Genomic DNA, 17,955 nt, shown 5'->3' with positions numbered 1-17,955 from the left:
GTCAGAACTGCCTTTCTTTACCTTTCCTAAAACCAAACAGATAGACATCTAACAGATCATCAGTTTTCTTTTACATTCTTGTCAACAACTTGGATGCAAGAGGTATCAAGCTGATAGTGCGTTAGTACTCGCGTTTTTATTTTTATTATTATTATTATTTTTTTTAGCTCTTGTCATTTTCGGGATTGTATGGATGATATTTTTCCTGTGTCTGATGATATGTCGCCAGACTAATATATTGTACACACCACTGTAAATTGTCGTTATATTGCCATTTCGCCTAACCGTTCTAGAAATTCTGACGGAATGTTATGCATCCCTTCTACCTTGTTTAGCCTTAAGTTGTCGAAACCTCTTAAATTTTAATTCTAATGCTGGATCCCATATCTCTTTCTTATCCACCCCAGTTTGTTCCTCTGTCAGATCATCAAGTTAGTTCTCCGTTTCATAGGGACCTTCATTGTATTCTTTCCACCTATCCGCTCTTTTACCTGCGTTTCATAGTGGAATTCCCGTTGCACGCCTGCAGAAGACCTGGGCTCGAATCACGGACTTGGTACAAATTTTCATTCATCACTTCAGTCTGCGTATATACACACCTTTGGTTTTAATTTCACCAAAGGTTGTGTGAACTTTTCTATATTCAGAGCCAGCCCTTCCGACGTGCATTTCGTTTTTGATTACTTAACGCTTTTAATGCACCATTATGCCTTGACTGCCCTGCGTTTGCTATTTATTACATTCCTTAGTGATCTAGATTGGTGTTCTCCTGTCTTTCCCTGAACATTCCTGAACTGTTTCACCTGTTACCCAAGGGTTTTCTGCAGTTTCCTATCTTGTTATGTTTCTGTGGAACACCTGTGGTTGTTGATTTTAGAGATGCCTCCCACTCTCAACTCAACTTCCTATTGTGATACGCCTTATCGCTGTATCCACATCCTTAGCGAACTTCAAATGCGTCTGATTATTCCCCAGTACGTCAGTATCCCACTTCCTTCCTCACTGATTCTTGCACACAATTCTATTAAATTTCAGTTTACGCTCCATAATTACTAGACTGTGTTCTGACAATGAGTCTGTATTTGCTTGTGCATACGCCTTATAATCCGAAGTCTGATTTCGGAATCTGTTGATTAATTGTGTCTGGGGATTGGTCTGCATCTTTAAAATTGCTGTTTCCTGTTGCCTGGGAAGGGTACCACCAACCTTGACATGCATCTTAATGTTGAGGGAAAATCTCCCTAATAACCCCATTACCGTAAAGGAAGGTTTAATTTAGCCTTTCGCCTCCCTCTTACGGGCATTATCATCTTCCAGAATGCCCTCGAAGTTTTATATGCTTGGAAATATTATGTCTATTCCTAGAATGATTCATTATGTCTATTGTCTGTCCTGTGGTGGTATGTGGGTACGGATATTTAAAACTCGGGAATTTCAGTCTGGCTGTTTAAGTAAGTTTCTTCTCAAGGTGTCTGTTGATGACCTGCACCCTCTTTACTGATACAGCTTTAACTTGGTGTTTTACTTTCTGTCTTTAATTGCGATATAATTAATTCAGATATCAATGGGTACGTAAAATACCATTGCGTGGTACTTACTTCACTTGCGATAACTGGAGCTCAAAAAAATCTTTCATTTACTGACCGAATTCTGTCTTCAATAACATGGTCAAATTATTGATAAATCCGAAGCACTTCTTTACTTTCACTTACGTTCACTATAGCAACGGCGAATAGTTAGCTTGGAAGGAATTAGTTTTATTTCATTCTCAAGTGCGTTAATGTTGATTTTAACTGTATGAATCCTAAAAGTTCGAAAAGACAATCGGACTACTGAACGATTGAAACTGATCGCAGGTTCGGTCGCATTTAATAAATGGAAGTTAATACTGCTGTAATTGGCAATTGGGATTAAACACTACACACAAACGAAAAGATTCCGCATTTAACTTTGTTACATTTTGTGGTTGTTCTGAACTTTGATCTCCAAATAATTGGAAAGGAAATTGTGAAGGATAACATCAGGTTAAAATTAAATTCTCTCACTTTAATTGTTCCACATAAGAGTCTATAGAACACAGTTCGATAACACATCTGATCAGCGAATATAAATGAAAATGGAATGGTCGATTTAGCCATTGTATGTTCCTTTTGTAATGGAGTACACAGGATCTTTGTCCTCTTTCTTTTGCTTCAAAGTGGTCGTACTGCAATGTTTGACGGTCACTTCTTTTTACACGCCAACGGCCGTCCCGCAGTGGTAACACCGGTTCCCGTCAGATCACCGATGTTAAGCGCTGTCGGGCTGGGCTAGCACTTGGATGGGTGACCACGCTGTCTGCCGAGCGCTGTTGGCAAGCGGGGTGCCCTCAGTCCTTGTGAGGCAAAGTAAGGAGCTGCTTGATTCAGAAGTAGCGGCTCCGGACTCGTAAAGTGGCATACGGCCGGAAGAGCGGTGTGCTAACCACATGCCCCTCCATATCCGCATCCAGTGATGCGTGTTGGCTCAGGATGACACGGCGGCCGGTCGGTACCTTTAGGCCTTCATGGTCTATTGGGGAGGAGTTCTTTCTTTTTACGCAGATGTATTATTTAACATCGTTTTATTAGGATTTAGTGATGACTTGAATAAAAAAGGGGGGGGGGGCCCAGGGGAAATGTCTTCAAATATGGCTGTGGCGCCATAACTTCGTAGTCAGCTGTCGGTCTTAGACGTATTTTCCCTAGTGGCTCACCAGGTCGCTCGTACAACTCTTCTACTGCCTCTTCGGCCACTTTTGGCCGCTGTGTGTAATGTTCCATTTTCAGTGTTAAAAGTGTTTGCCGCATGTGCTAACGTTGTTAGCCAGGCAGTAGTTACAGGTGTCATAAAACTGCAGTACATGACACTGGCCAAAATGGCCACTGGCTTTACATAGCCTCGCTATGTCCTTGAAAGACAAAATTCACACATATTACTGTACAAAGTACACAGCTAAACATGTTACATTACTGGCGCCTGAGCTCTGAGTTCTTCGAGATGTTAAAAATGATCGTCTTTTAATCAGAAAATCAAACATGTTTGTCGTTGGTTCTGCGTCAACCTTAAAACGAATAAAAATTACAGTTTTAAACACTGCTGCCAACAGAAACCGTGAATAAACTTTCAATAACTGCCTGTGTACATAATATATTAAATAAGAATTACAACAGCTTTACCATCGTGATTTTACTTTTTTGCTGCGATCCTTGGTTTTTGTGTGCTGTCTATCTTACTCAGTCTTATTGTCGAAATTAGTGTTATTTACAATTGCCTCTTTTAAACCAAAGAGAATCAAAGCTCTACAGAAAATCGGTGATCTCTACTATCTAATAATGCCGCAACACCGATTGTCTTCCAATTTATTTGGTTCCAAAATTCAACTCTCAGATTCAAGATTCCGGCTCAAAACTAAAATTTTATTGCGTTAATAGACATTCTGAAGCTATCTGCTGCTAATGCTGTACAAGTGCTGTCAGTTGACACTCTGTCTATAGAGATTACTTGAGGCATTTAGAAGTTTTAAATTTTAAAGATAGTAGATAGATTCGTATCTTTCATTGTTAGCACCTAAAGTACCATTATTGTACAGGGTGGCCAGAAACAGTGTGAGAAGCTTGTGAGTGTGTTTCTGGGGGTGTTGCACTGAAAAATAATTGTCAAGGAAAAAATCCCATACGTTGCGCCGTTTTCGAGTTACTTAGCACTGAAGTTAGCCAATCAGCTCCTTGCGCGCGGAAATTCAAGCAGTTTCACGGGGTAAAATGCGGTAATGCACAGACATTTGAGGGTCCGTGAGTTACTACTAGTGCAAACCCTCATTAACAGTTAAAATGTCTTTTTTTCGGAGGTGATTTAAGGTGCTGTTGTTAGCTTTGAGGAAACCAGACGAAGAACAAGTTAGTCACCGCTGTCTCTGGCGGGCGCTTGAATTTGCCTGCGCAACGACTTCAGTGGCTAATTTCAATATTAAATAAATCGGAAGCGAAGCAAAGTATGCAATATTTTTCTTCACAACTATTTCGCAGCACAACCTACCGTGCAGCACTGTTACAAGTTTTTCAGACTGTTTCTGGCCACTCTGTATTACAAAGCGACTATCATGGATCCTGTAAAACACACCAGTTGCGGATTGCCTATCTTATCGCTTCCAGAGCAACAAAACTTAGGTTTTCAATATTTCACGTAATCGCTAGTCGAATTTAAAAATTTAAAGTACCGTCATAATATACCCATTAAGAGGTATAATCTTACGTTAGACGTTTAACACAATAAGACAGGCATTACAATCAGATGACTGTGTGTTTGAATGGAGGCAGCGTAACTCATGGCGCGCAAATTACCCAGACTATATCCATCCAGTATTTGTGAATGAGAGCACTCAGCGACTTCCAACAAACTCTACACATAATTTCAAACTTTTCTCACTGACAATCCACAAAATAATGAGAGGAAAAAAGTTTATCGCTTAGTAGATTTTCGCTGTTCATGCAGTGAAACTTCAGTACCACACATGACGTTTTAATTTATTATTTCTTTACTAACGTCTCCATTCGCATCATAGTTTGCAGACAGTATCCACATACACTACTGAATGTGCCTGCAAAATTACGCCGTATGTTTTGCTTAGAATCCGGCGCGAATTACCCAGACAACATTTATCCAGTGTTTCATAATGAGAGCACTTAGGTTCTTAAAACGAACATTAATCATAATATCAAACTCTCTCTAAACGTTTTGTCTCTTTCATGCTTAATGTTAAATATTTAACGCATTAACTCACTTCTTCTTCTTCATCTTCTTCCGTTACGGCCTCTATAGGAGCACGGGCAGCCCCTTCGTGGACTGTATGTTCCTCTTCTTCTCCCACAACCTCTTGATTCTTTCTCTTCTTCTCTCCCGCTCTTCTTCCGAGACCTTCAGTGTCCGTTTCTCCTGCCGGCTCCACTGGTGACATTCTAATCTTTTCCTGTACTCTTTTCTGTCATTGATCTCCGGCATATTGGTCGGTGTGTATTTGTTCCTCCAATTTTCCTTTCCTTCGACCTTGATCCCCATTTCCAACCAGTCCTTCCGAAGTTCAACAACCCACTTGGTTCCTGTCTTTCCCCTTGTCCTCCCTGTTGTTTCCCACACTCCCGTCGTCATTCTGTCTATACTCATTCTAACTACATATCCAGCAAACCTTGCCCTTTTGAGTCTGATTTCCCCGAATATTGTTCTCATTTTCTGGTACAATTCTTCCCTAGGTCTTGGCATCCACCTCTCTCCACCTGTTTTGGGACTTAGTATTTTTCTCAGTATTTTTCTCTCTTCTTCCTCTAGTTATACTGCCCTATTTCTTCCTAGTGTTATCGTCTCAGCTGCATATAATACTGCATTCCTCACTGTTGCCTTATAGTGGCTTATCTTTGCCTCTGTGGATATATTCTTTTTATTGTATACCTCTCTCGTCATGCAGAACGCTGACCTCATCTTCTTTATCCTCTCTGTTATTCCCACCTTGCTCCTGTTCCTTCCTGTTATAAATTCTCCCAGGTAATCAAATTTGTCCACCATTTACACAGTGCCCTCCGGTGTTTCCCAGACGTTTGAATCTGTTTGACAATTAGGATTCGATTCTTCACAGAATCTGGGGTGCACCAGGATCTAAAGAGTGGGTGTTTGGACGCACTCACCGTTTCTCTCTTTCGCGTGGTGCCATTGCCTACTCTGTATCTTTATGTGGTTGTATTTCGCTTATGCGGTGGCCTGAATTAATTTTCCAACATTGCGGCATCCTTGTACAGTGCGGGAGCCAGGAACGCCAACATCAGAGGTGAGGATTGATTTCTGCTGCGCCGGTGAACGTGCGATGAGAACACTACCCTGGTAAACAGTGTAGAACGATTTCATTGATAAGTACATAAGCAAAAGTCTCGTTTGTGGAGTGTGTTACAAACAAATGGAAGCCCGGTTGTTGCTTGGAGTCGCAACAAGAAAAGGCTCAAGTCCGGTTATGCCTGGAGTGTTCTGGAGTTAATAATACAGTTGAGGCACTGGGAATCATGAGGGCCGTCATCGATTTTGAGATCATAGCGTGAACCAGTTTTATGTATATCTGTAACCCCATACTGGGAGTTCGGACACTCACGAAAAGCTGTCTCTCGGATTTCTCGGATATTCATTTCCATCCGAGCACAAATCATAATTCTGTTGTTCTGTGCTGCTCGATTGTTATCCAGAGTTCACAATATAATTTGGTGTCTACATCGTGGCCATAGTAGTAATGCTTCATAATGAGAAGTGTATCGGCAATTTTATCTGAAGCTCTAGCCTCAGTAGGTGCGTAATGAAAATAAGAATAACAAGGGCCGTGAAGTGAAGTGTTGGAGGAGGTCATAACTGTGTGTGTTGTGCTCGTTCTGATTCTAGTGCCATATTGATTTCAAACATAACTCTAAATAGGCAATATACACTCCTGGAAATTGAAATAAGAACACCGTGAATTCATTGTCCCAGGAAGGGGAAACTTTATTGACACATTCCTGGGGTCAGATACATCACATGATCACACTGACAGAACCACAGGCACATAGACACAGGCAACAGAGCATGCACAATGTCGGCACTAGTACAGTGTATATCCACCTTTCGCAGCAATGCAGGCTGCTATTCACCCATGGAGACGATCGTAGAGATGCTGGATGTAGTCCTGTGGAACGGCTTGCCATGCCATTTCCACCTGGCGCCTCAGTTGGACCAGCATTCGTGCTGGACGTGCAGACCGCGTGAGACGACGCTTCATCCAGTCCCAAACATGCTCAATGGGGGACAGATCCGGAGATCTTGCTGGCCAGGGTAGTTGACTTACACCTTCTAGAGCACGTTGGGTGGCACTGGATACATGCGGACGTGCATTGTCCTGTTGGAACAGCAAGTTCCCTTGCCGGTCTAGGAATGGTAGAACGATGGGTTCGATGACGGTTTGGATGTACCGTGCACTATTCAGTGTCCCCTCGACGATCACCAGTGGTGTACGGCCAGTGTAGGAGATCGCTCCCCACACCATGATGCCGGGTGTTGGCCCTGTGTGCCTCGGTCGTATGCAGTCCTGATTGTGGCGCTCACCTGCACGGCGCCAAACACGCATACGACCATCATTGGCACCAAGGCAGAAGCGACTCTCATCGCTGAAGACGACACGTCTCCATTCGTCCCTCCATTCACGCCTGTCGCGACACCACTGGAGGCGGGCTGCACGATGTTGGGGCGTGAGCGGAAGACGGCCTAACGGTGTGCGGGACCGTAGCCCAGCTTCATGGAGACGGTTGCGAATGGTCCTCGCCGATACCCCAGGAGTAACAGTGTCCCTAATTTGCTGGGAAGTGGCGGTGCGGTCCCCTACGGCACTGCGTAGGATCCTACGGTCTTGGCGTGCATCCGTGCGTCGCTGCGGTCCGGTCCCAGGTCGACGGGCACGTGCACCTTCCGCCGACCACTGGCGACAACATCGATGTACTATGGAGACCTCACGCCCCACGTGTTGAGCAATTCGGCGGTACGTCCACCCGGCCTCCCGCATGCCCACTATACGCCCTCGCTCAAAGTCCGTCAACTGCACATACGGTTCACGTCCACGCTGTCGCGGCATGCTACCAGTGTTAAAGACTGCGATGGAGCTCCGTATGCCACGGCAAACTGGCTGACACTGACGGCGGCGGTGCACAAATGCTGCGCAGCTAGCGCCATTCGACGGCCAACACCGCGGTTCCTGGTGTGTCCGCTGTGCCGTGCGTGTGATCATTGCTTGTACAGCCCTCTCGCAGTGTCCGGACCAAGTATGGTGGGTCTGACACACCGGTGTCAATGTGTTCTTTTTTCCATTTCCAGGAGTGTATATGGAAATTTTGTTGATTAACGTTGATCACAAATATAAACTTAAATATTAATTAATATTTCATAACTGAAAGTGGGTAAATTACATTTTAAATATACGATGTTGAGACTTGATTAAAAAACAGTTCAGACCTAGAAGAGTAATCGCTTGTCTTTAAATTAAATTTTCACAAACATCTATTTTTGTTTCTGTGCTTTGGGTCGTTACACTTCTCAATGCCTCGTTTAGCCTTGGTCTCGGCATTGGGAAACAATATGTACTAAGTTGGTGTAAGTCCAAATCTGATGAAGTAAAGCCCCTGCCCTAACCTCAGTACTAATTAGAAGTCAAACTCAGCACGGGGTCCGTCCAGAGATGGTTCCTAGTGAGAGCTCTGACTGACGGGCCGTGGAGGCACTTGCCGCAGGGCACACAGAATTCGGTGTAGAAATGTTTCAAATGGCTTTGAGCACCATGCGACTTAACATCGGAGGTCATCACTCTCTAGACTTAGAAGTGTTGTTGTTGTGGTCTTCAGTCCAGATACTGGTTTGATGCAGCTCTCCATGCTACCCTATCTTGTGCAAGCTTCATCATCTCCCAGTACTTATTGCAACCTACATCCTTCTGAATCTGCTTAGTGTATTCAGCTCTTGGTCTCCCTCTACGATTTTTACCCTCCACGCTGCCCCCTAATGCTAAATTTGTGATCCCTTGTCAGAACATGTCCTACCGACCGATCCCTTCTTCTGGTCAAGTTGTGCCACAAACTCCTCTTCTCCCCAATTCTATTCAATACCTCCTCATTAGTTATGTTATCTACCCATCTAATCTTCAGCATTCTTCTGTAGCACCACATTTCAAAAGCTTCTATTCTCTTCTTGTCCAAACTATTTATCGTCCATGTTTCACATGGCTACACTTCATTCAAATACTTTCAGAAATGACTTCCTGACACTTAAATCAATACTCGATGTTAACAAATTTCTCTTCTTCAGAAACGCTTTCCTTGCCACTGCCAGTCCATATTTTATATCCTCTCTACTTCGACCATCATCAGTTATTTTGCTCCCCAAATAGCAAAACTCCTTTACTACTTTAAGTGTCTCATTTCCTAATCTAATTCCCTCAGCATCACCCGACTTAATTCGACTACATTCCATTATCCTCGTTTTGCTTTTGTTGATGTTCATCTTATATCCTCCTTTCATGACACTGTCCATTTCGTTCAACTCCTCTTCCCACTCCTTTTCTGTCTCTGACAGAATTACAATGTCATCGGCGAATCTCAAAGTTTTTATTTCTTCCCCATGGATTTTAATACCTACTCCGAATTTTTCTTTTGTTTCCTTTACTGCTTGCTCAATATACAGATTGCATAACATCGGGGAGAGGCTACAACCTTGTCTCACTCCCTTCCAAACCACTCCTTCCCTTTCATGCCCCTCGACTCTTATAACTGCCATCTGATTTCTGTACAAATTGTAAATAGCCTTTCGCTCCCTGTATTTTACCCCTGCCACCTTTAGAATTTGAAAGAGAGCATTCCATTCAACATTGTCAAAAGCTTTCTCTAAGTCTACAAATGCTAGAAACGTAGGTTCGCCTTTCCTTAATCTCTCTTCTAAGATACGTCGTAAGGTCCGTATTGCCTCACGTGTTCCAATATTTCTACGAAATCCAAACTGATCTTCCCCGAGGTCGGCTTTTACGTTTTTCCATTCGTCTGTACAGAATTCGTGTTAGTATTTTGCGGCTGTGACTTATTAAACTGATAGTTCGGTAATTTACACATCTGTCAACACCTGCTGTCTTTGGGATTGGAATTATTATATTCTTCTTGAAGTCTGATGGTATTTCGCCTGTCTCATACATCTTGCTCACCAGATGGTAGAGTTTTGTCAGGACTGGATCTCCCAAGGCCGTCAGTAGTTCTAATGGAATGTTGTCTACTCCCGGGACCTTGTTTCGACTCAGGTCTTTCAGTGCTCTGTCAAACTCTTCACGCAGTATCTTATCACCCATTTCATCTTCATCTACATCCTCTTCCATTTCCATAATATTGTCCTCAAGTACATCGCCCTTGTATAGGCCCTCTATATACTCCTTCCACTTTTCTGCTTTCCCTTCTTCGCTTAGAACTGGGTTTCCATCTGAGCTCTTAATATTCATACAAGTCGTTCTCTTCTCTCCAAAGGACTCTTTAATTTTCCTGTGGGCAGTATCTATCCTACCCCTAGTGAGATAAGCCTCTACAGCCTTACATTTGTCCTCTAACCATCCCTGCTTAGCCATTTTGCACTTCCTGTCGATCTCATTTTTGACGCGTTTGTATTGCTTTTCGCCTGCTCCATTTACTGCATTTTTATATTTTCTTCTTTCATCAATTAAATTCAATATTTCTTCTGTTACCCAAGGATTTCCACTAGCCCTCGTCTTTCTACCTACTTGATCCTCTGCTGCCTTTACACTACTTCATCCCTCAGAGCTACCCATTCTTCTTCTACTCTATTTCTTTCCCCCATTCCTGCCAATTGTTCCCTTATGCTGTCCCTGAAACTCTGTACAACCTCTGGTCTAGTCAGTTTATCCAGGTCCCATCTCTTTAAATTCCCACTTTTTTGCAGGATCTTCAGTTTTAATCTACAGTTCAAAACCGATAGGTTGTGGCCAGAGTCCACATCTGCTCCTGGAAATGTCTTACAATTTAAAACCTGGTTCCTGAATCTGTCTTAACATTATATAATCTATCGAATACCTTCTAGTATCTCCAGGATTATTGCATGTATACAACCTTATTTTATGATTCCTGAACCAAGTGTTAAGTATTTAGAAGTAGTTAAATCTAACTAACCTAAGGACATCACAAACATCCAGGCCCGAAGCAGGATTCGAACCTGCGACCGTAGCAGCAGCGTGGTTCCAGACTGAAGCGCCTTGAACCACTCGGTCACAGCGGCCGGCTAATTCGGAGTAGAGGCGAGTTAGGCAGCTGAGACCGAAACGCCAACCAGACATTGAGTGCCAGCCTAGATATTGTCGCGGCGCATGAATGCAACGCGAACTGCAGCCAGGCATGGGACATGGAGAAGGAAAATAGAGCCCCTGGTCGCGGGACGGTAGTTGCGTAAGTGCCCTCTGCTGCCAGCGGACTTGGAGCCTGTAGTTGCAGCTGACAGACCTCTGTGGACAACAAACCAGTGTGGTGTTGTTTTTGTTGCTGTTGTCTTTGTTTGACCGGACCATTTACCAACATGCGGGACGAGGGCGAATATTTATTTAGCTTCAAGGCGGTGGTGCCTGTAGTGGCATCTGACGCCTGAAGCGTGGCAACCCGCAGGACGTGCTTGTGTTGCGGGTTTGGAGGGTGGTGTGTACTAGGAGCCACACAGCAAGAGGTACAGTTCACACCAATTCAGGCGAAAGCGACGTCATTGTGACATGTACACACACTGTCGAAGATGGCGGAAATTGTGGTTTGACTTTCGTGACCCGTTCGAGATGCTAAACTGCTATAGACATTTTGGCAGTGGAATTAAAGTAGCATCTCATTATATCATCAGCTGCTACATTCTTTGCAGTTGTGAAAGCTGCTGCTGTCTTTTCTTTCTTTGAAAGGTAGAACCTGGCGACTTCCAGAAATGTATATACCAACATGGTTTGCTGTTTTTTCATTCTTTGGAAGAGAGAACCTGGCAACTTTTTGAAATGAACATTGTGATTCATTCGCGTAACTGCTGATGTACAATGACAGAGATTCCCTGTTCGAACCTAAGAGGAGTTCCGAATTTTTTTGTGTGAAATACACCGAGATGCACCTTCCCACTCAGGCCACGTAAAACAGGATAAAGTTACTTCTAAGACTGGAAAAGAAAGCACGTCCTCTGTAGCGGTAATATTCAAACATGGATTTCGTACGTAAGCTTGACATCTGTTGAAAGGGCTTCAAGTTTTCCAAAACACGCATAGCATTTTTTAGATCCATTAGAAGGCCAACCCCTGTGAACGAATTAACTTGTCCCATTTGCGAATACAAATCACACAAGAAAAACATTCCAGAACATTTCCAGTAACACTCGGTTACTATGTAGCGGAATGTCAAGTGCAAGTTCAGAAAAAACAGAAGACCATTCGAAAAGAGAACCAATTCTAGATTTGTGAAGCAGTATGTTCCATACACCACTCTGGTGTGTAAAACTTAAGGACGAAAGTAACTCTCTGAGCATGAGTCGCTGTCAAGTAACGCAACTCGATCGTACGTAGAAAACAACTGCTACAAATTAACGTAGAGGGTAAGTGAAGGAAATACGCAACGACACGAATAGAAATGACATATTCGAAGACAATAATCGCAATCAAGTCAGCGCGACTCATTATGGTCCTCTGGATGTGAAAAAAGCGAAACACTGCAGCGCCAAAGAAACTGGTATAGGGGTGCGTATTCAAATACAGATACGTAAACGGGCAGAATACGGCGCTGCGGTCGACAACGCGTATGTAAGACAACAAGTGTCTGGCGCAGTTGTAAGATTCGTTGCTGCTGTTACAAAGCAGATTATCAAGATTTAAGTAAGTTTGAACGTAGTGTTACACTCGGCTCACGAGCGAGGGGCCACAGCATCTTTGAGGCAGCAGTGAAGTGGGGATTTCCTCGTACGACCATTTCACGAGTGTACCGTCAATATCAGGAATCCGGTAAAACATCAAATCTCCGATATCGTTGCGGCCGGAAGAAGATCCTCCAAGAACGGCACCAACGACGATGAAGAGAATCGTTCAGCGTGACAAAAGTGCAACCCTTCTGCAAATTGCTGCAGATTTCAATGCTCGGCAACCAACAAGTGTCAGCGTGCGAACTCTATTTAACGAAGTATCATCGACATGGGCTTTCGGAGCCGAAGGCCCACTGGTGTACTCTTGATGACTGCACGACACAAAGCTTTACGCCTCGCCTGTTGATGACTGGAAACATGTCACCTGGTCAGACGAGTCTCGTTTCAAATTGTATCGAGCGGATGGAGGTGTACGGGTGTGGAGACGACCTCACGAATCCATGGACCCTGCATGTCAGCAGGGGACTGTTCAAGCTGGCGGAGTCTCTGTAATGGTGTGGGGTACGTACAGTTGTAGTGATATGGGACTCCTCATGCTTGTAGATACGAATTCTGACAGGCGACTCTTATGTAATCATCCTGTCTGATCAACTACATCCGTTGGTCTTCATTGTGTGTTCCGACGTGTCGTCTGTAGACTGTGTGTCCGGAGACAACTGTTCCAGTGGCTGCACTAAGGTCCCGAGCAGGGCTACCTGCAGTACTCCACGTCCTTCTGCGGGCACTGATGGTGAGATATCGGTCTTCTTGTGGTGTTGTACATTGTGGACGTCCCGTACTGTAGCGCCTGGACTCGTTTCCTGTCTGCTGGAATCGTTGCTATAATCTTGAGATCACACTTCGTGGCACACGGGGGGCCAGTGCTACGACCTGCTGTGTCTGATCAGCCTCCAGTCGCCCTAGTACTCTACCCCTTCTAACGTCATCAATATATGTTCTTTGAGCCATTTTCAACACAGAGTCACCATTAGCGCGTCTGTAAAGGTCTGCACGCTTACTCGCTGCACGGTACTCTGACATGCACCAACACACCTCTGCGTATGTGGACTGCTGCCAGCGCCACCGTGCGACGCAGGTCAAATGCACCGCATGGTCATACCCCGAGGTGATTTAAACCTGCAAACCGCCCACCAGAGCGTTGTTTCACCATGTATCAGCATTATCCTTAATTTGTGAGCACGAGTGTAGTAGTGACACTTGTTCACCATTCACAAACTGTGCTGGTAAGTCCTTACAGTACTTTTGGCAAGATCTCGCCTTCAAAGAAAGAAAGGACAGCAAGACCTTCCAAAATTGCAATGAATCTACCAACTGAAGATGTACTGAGCTGCTCCATTTATTCGTCTACTAGAATGACTGCCGAAGTTTAACATTACGATCACAGAAGTCTTAGGTACACAGTGTACGCGCGATTAGAGACGTCAAGTCCGCCTGAATCGGTGTGAACTGAGTATTACCCCAGAAGTTAGCGTGTAGCCAGACAGACAGTCCCACACGTCAACACTTCCCTAGCTACGCCGCCCGCCTCCCCCCCCCCCCCCCCCCTCCCCTGTGCCTTGGAATCGCCCTATGCCGCGCCACCTGTGCACATGACCGCCAGTTCTAAACCAAGTACAGTACTTCAAAGCTACCGGTGTGCTCTGTTCAGAGGACGACTAATTTCGAGTCCCGCCATGTAGCAAACACCTGCTGTACCGTTGTGTTGTTCTGACCTCCACGTGCTCCTACAGACAGACAGAACTGGCAGTTGGGACCACAGCTCTGAGGCTGGGCATTTTACAAGTAAAGGCACAGCACAGCACAGCTGTAATTCTGCGCCTGGGTGCGACAGCTGCGTAGCGATCCCCACCTGTTGCGCTACTCAATTTCCGGCAGTGGCCCCGCGTTTAACAAGAGCCGTTGACAAGGCAGGGCGCAGGAAATGGCTCGCTCTTCGCTGGCGCCAGCCCAGCCGGAAGGCGTGTCGTGTGGTGTGGTGTGCTGTGCTGTGGTGTGCTGTGCTGTGGTGCGCTCGAGAAACCCGTGAGCGGAAGGACCCTAAGCTTGGTGCAACGACTGCCAGTTGGCTCTCAGTGTTAACAAATGTAAATTTTGCATAAATAAGACAACAAAACCCAATAGTGTTTCCATAAGTTTGTCGGAAATTTAACACGGGTAGGACACGACATAATTTTATCATTAGATTTAAAGAGCACACCAGATTGACTGATACCAATAATTTCACAGTGGCGACACATGTGAAAGAGACCGACCACACCGTTCCAGAAGCCTCCGAAGTCCTATAAGTACTACACACAAGCAAGAAAAGTACAGTTACGGACGGACTAGAGGAAAAATAAATACACATACATGCAAAAAGAGAGCGGGCAAATAATTACAAATAAACCGACAAAATACGAGGGATATTCGGAAAGTAAGTTCCAATCGGTCAAGAAATGAAACCACTGTCAAAATCTGATAAAGCTTTGCACATGTGTGTTGCGCAGTGTCTCTAGCATGCCTGTCGGTTACATCACTTCGCTCTTTTCAGTTCTGAGCGCGTGGTGAGCTCATAAAGGTGCGTAGGAAATAGTCTCTCCCGCCAAGTCTGAGGTCCTGGTGAGAGATTTCGCCTGACGTTATGCAGCCCACATTACAGAACTTTCATACGGTTCCTACTTCGTGACCATCCTCGATCACAGTCTGCAGCGGCAATGAAAATTCTCCTGCAGCGTTTTCGATATCAAGTGTTTGATCACCCGCACTACAGCTCGTAATTGGCTCTCTCTGTGTTTCATCTCTGCTCACATTAACTACTGCCTATGAAGACAACATTTTCACACAGACAACGAGCTATAATGAGCGTAGAGAAATGGCGGAAAGCACAGGCGGCTGCCTTCTATGACGAGGGTATTGGAAAGTTGGTACAACGCTACGACAAATGTCTAAGTTCGAGTGGTGACTATGTACAGCAGTGGCTGGAAGCTGTCGCTAACTGTTGCAGATAAAATATTTCTGATTATCGCAGTGGTTTCCATTTCGCGATCAATCGGAACTTACTTTCCGATTAGCCCTAGTACATATAATACTGAGAGGCACCATGTACGCAGGACATACCGACAGGTCTGGGCGGTAGTGGCTCTTTCTTCTTACATCTTCGAATAGTTGTTTACGATAAACTAGAGTGTGTCGAATCAACCTGAGTAGGGCAATGCTCCACGCGATACATTACGAATTTTTTTTTATGTTTATTTGCGAATGCCACTACAGCAGTGGTTATTTTAAATCTTTGACTGCTAAAACGCGTTCTTCTCGCCCGTCTTTTTTTTTTTTTAATTTTTGTTGAATGTAGGAGTATACACTTCAAAATGAGTAACGGCCGAAATGAGCTGACATCATGTAAATAATAATGATTCATAACAGCCTGGCTCGAAAATCAGATTGTCCATAATCGTACCGCGTAAACATCGACAGAAATACCCATTATTCTATGACTACACGGCTGCAGATCGGTTTCTGGAAGCAGTTCGTTGTATAAAATATCTAGGGGTATCAGTACAGAGTGGTTGAAAGTACAACGACCACATAAAAGTAATCGGATGCGGAACTGAGATTCATTGGGAGAACCCTTGGGGAGTATACGCCACCCAAAACTGCAATATTGCTAGTCAGCCTGGAAATACAGAAGATCCAAAGAAGAGTAGCACATTTCGTAATGGATTCATTTTCTAAGCGCGAAAGCGTCTCGGAGATGATCAATCAACTCCCTTGGCAGATGCTGCAAGAGAGGCATTCTCGCACAACGGTGTGGTCGACTGTAACTACTTAACTATCCACCACCAAAATGTGGTTGTGGAGCCAGACTGACAGTATCTAATATATTCGTGGAATTTCCCCTTCCCTCGGCCCTTCATGTTAAATATAGTTTTGCTGATTCCTTAAATTTAATATTAGCAGACGATCCACAGATGATTCAACTGATCACCAGTTTCCTCCGTGAAAGTGGTTTTTATTTCCAGATACAAGGTTCTACATTAGTCTTGGAGAAGAAGCAGGTTGGTTGTCGCTGTCACTTCTTTTACGGTCTTCTCGACCTGTGACCCCGTGAACACACCTCTTTTTCCAGTTTTTAAACCCCTGCGGGCCCAGGGGTTAGAATAGGCCCGAGGTATTCTTGCCTGTCGTAAGAGCCGACTAATAAGAGTCTCACATCTTTCGCCCATTGTGATGGTTTGACCTACATTTTTCAAAATTTCCCCAAGAGGGAGCCAATTGGGAAGGAAGCCGCCTTGCAGAGTGCATCGTGTCTATCGTGCATGGAAATCTTTAGCCCACTTTCTCGCCGTGGCATTGCATTCCCGCTCGTCCTCCATCTCTTGAGCGAGGGCACCTTTCTGGGTGCATTTTCGTCCACCCACTATGCAGTGTCGTTTTGTGCGCCGACGAGGACCATGGAATTCCGTTGTGGTGGGGCCGCTATGTATCATGTTGGTTGTAGCCCCCTGACTACACAGGGATCAGAGACGAACTGTACACATTGTGGCCAAAGATATCTGTACACTCATTTGTTGACATTAATGTGAGATGTGTCGACCGTTCACCGCTATGAAAACTTCAACTCTGCTGGGGACACTTTCAGTAACATGCCTGAATGTCTGTTGAGGAATCGCAGCCCGTTCTCCCTCCAGAGCCGAAATCAAAGAAGGTAGTGATGTTCGACGCTGGATTCTCGAGCTAAATGCACGTTCCAGCTGATCCCTAAGCTATTCGATTGATTCCAAGTCGAGAGTCGAGGCAGGGCAGTTCATCTCAGGAACGTTATGGCCCACACACCAGTCACTCACATACGCTGAGTTACGACATTGTATCCGAACTGTCCCTCTGCTGTAAGCGATACACAATGCCGCAAAATGTGTTGACATCCTTCCGCATTTAGCATTTTCTTAAGCGCAATGAGGGGAACACATCCACTGTGTACATCGGTGCCGCTGTTTACACCACCCCACGCGTCGCTTGGGATGGACTACACAGATGTTTGGCGTACTGTATGAGCTTGACCACCACTGTACTCCACCGTTTTTAACTTGCAACGCACAGTCATTGCGCAAGCTGGCCTACTGGTAGCGCCTTGGAACTCACGACTAACTCGTTCCACTGGTTGAACCGTAAATTTACTTTCAAAATCTTTTCTTAAGTAATTTACTTTATTTACTAGCGATTCATCAAGAACATTAACACATTTAATCACACTAGGTGAGCGTGGAACTAGTTTCCCAGGAAGTAACTGATGGAACATAAAATTACCATTAATAAATGTGAATTTTATTCCTAAAAGCTTTTTCAAAAACAGATTTAAAATTACAATCAGGAAGCGCCCACTAAATATCAAGTTACAATTATTCAGAGGCAGAATAACAACTCCTGCTTCTTTTTTTACAGTAGGAGCCTTCGGGCTGAGAAGCTTGCTGCTCCCTTTCAACACGGCCG

At 44.5% G+C, this 17,955-nt stretch overlaps 1 protein-coding gene and 1 pseudogene across 1 annotated transcript in view; both read left to right on the top strand.

Annotated features, from left to right (window-relative positions):
* Window positions 1-17,955, top strand: part of LOC124550805 (flocculation protein FLO11-like) — a 139,994-nt gene that overhangs the window by 29,225 nt on the left and 92,814 nt on the right. The window lies entirely within an intron of this gene.
* Window positions 2,239-2,356, top strand: LOC124551662 (annotated as a pseudogene).

Source organism: Schistocerca americana, chromosome 9, assembly GCF_021461395.2.
Source record: "Schistocerca americana isolate TAMUIC-IGC-003095 chromosome 9, iqSchAmer2.1, whole genome shotgun sequence".
Classification (NCBI taxonomy): Eukaryota; Metazoa; Arthropoda; class Insecta; order Orthoptera; family Acrididae; genus Schistocerca; species Schistocerca americana.
The sequence above is the reverse complement of the archived record's forward strand: the minus strand, read 5'-3'. Positions and strand labels throughout refer to the sequence as shown.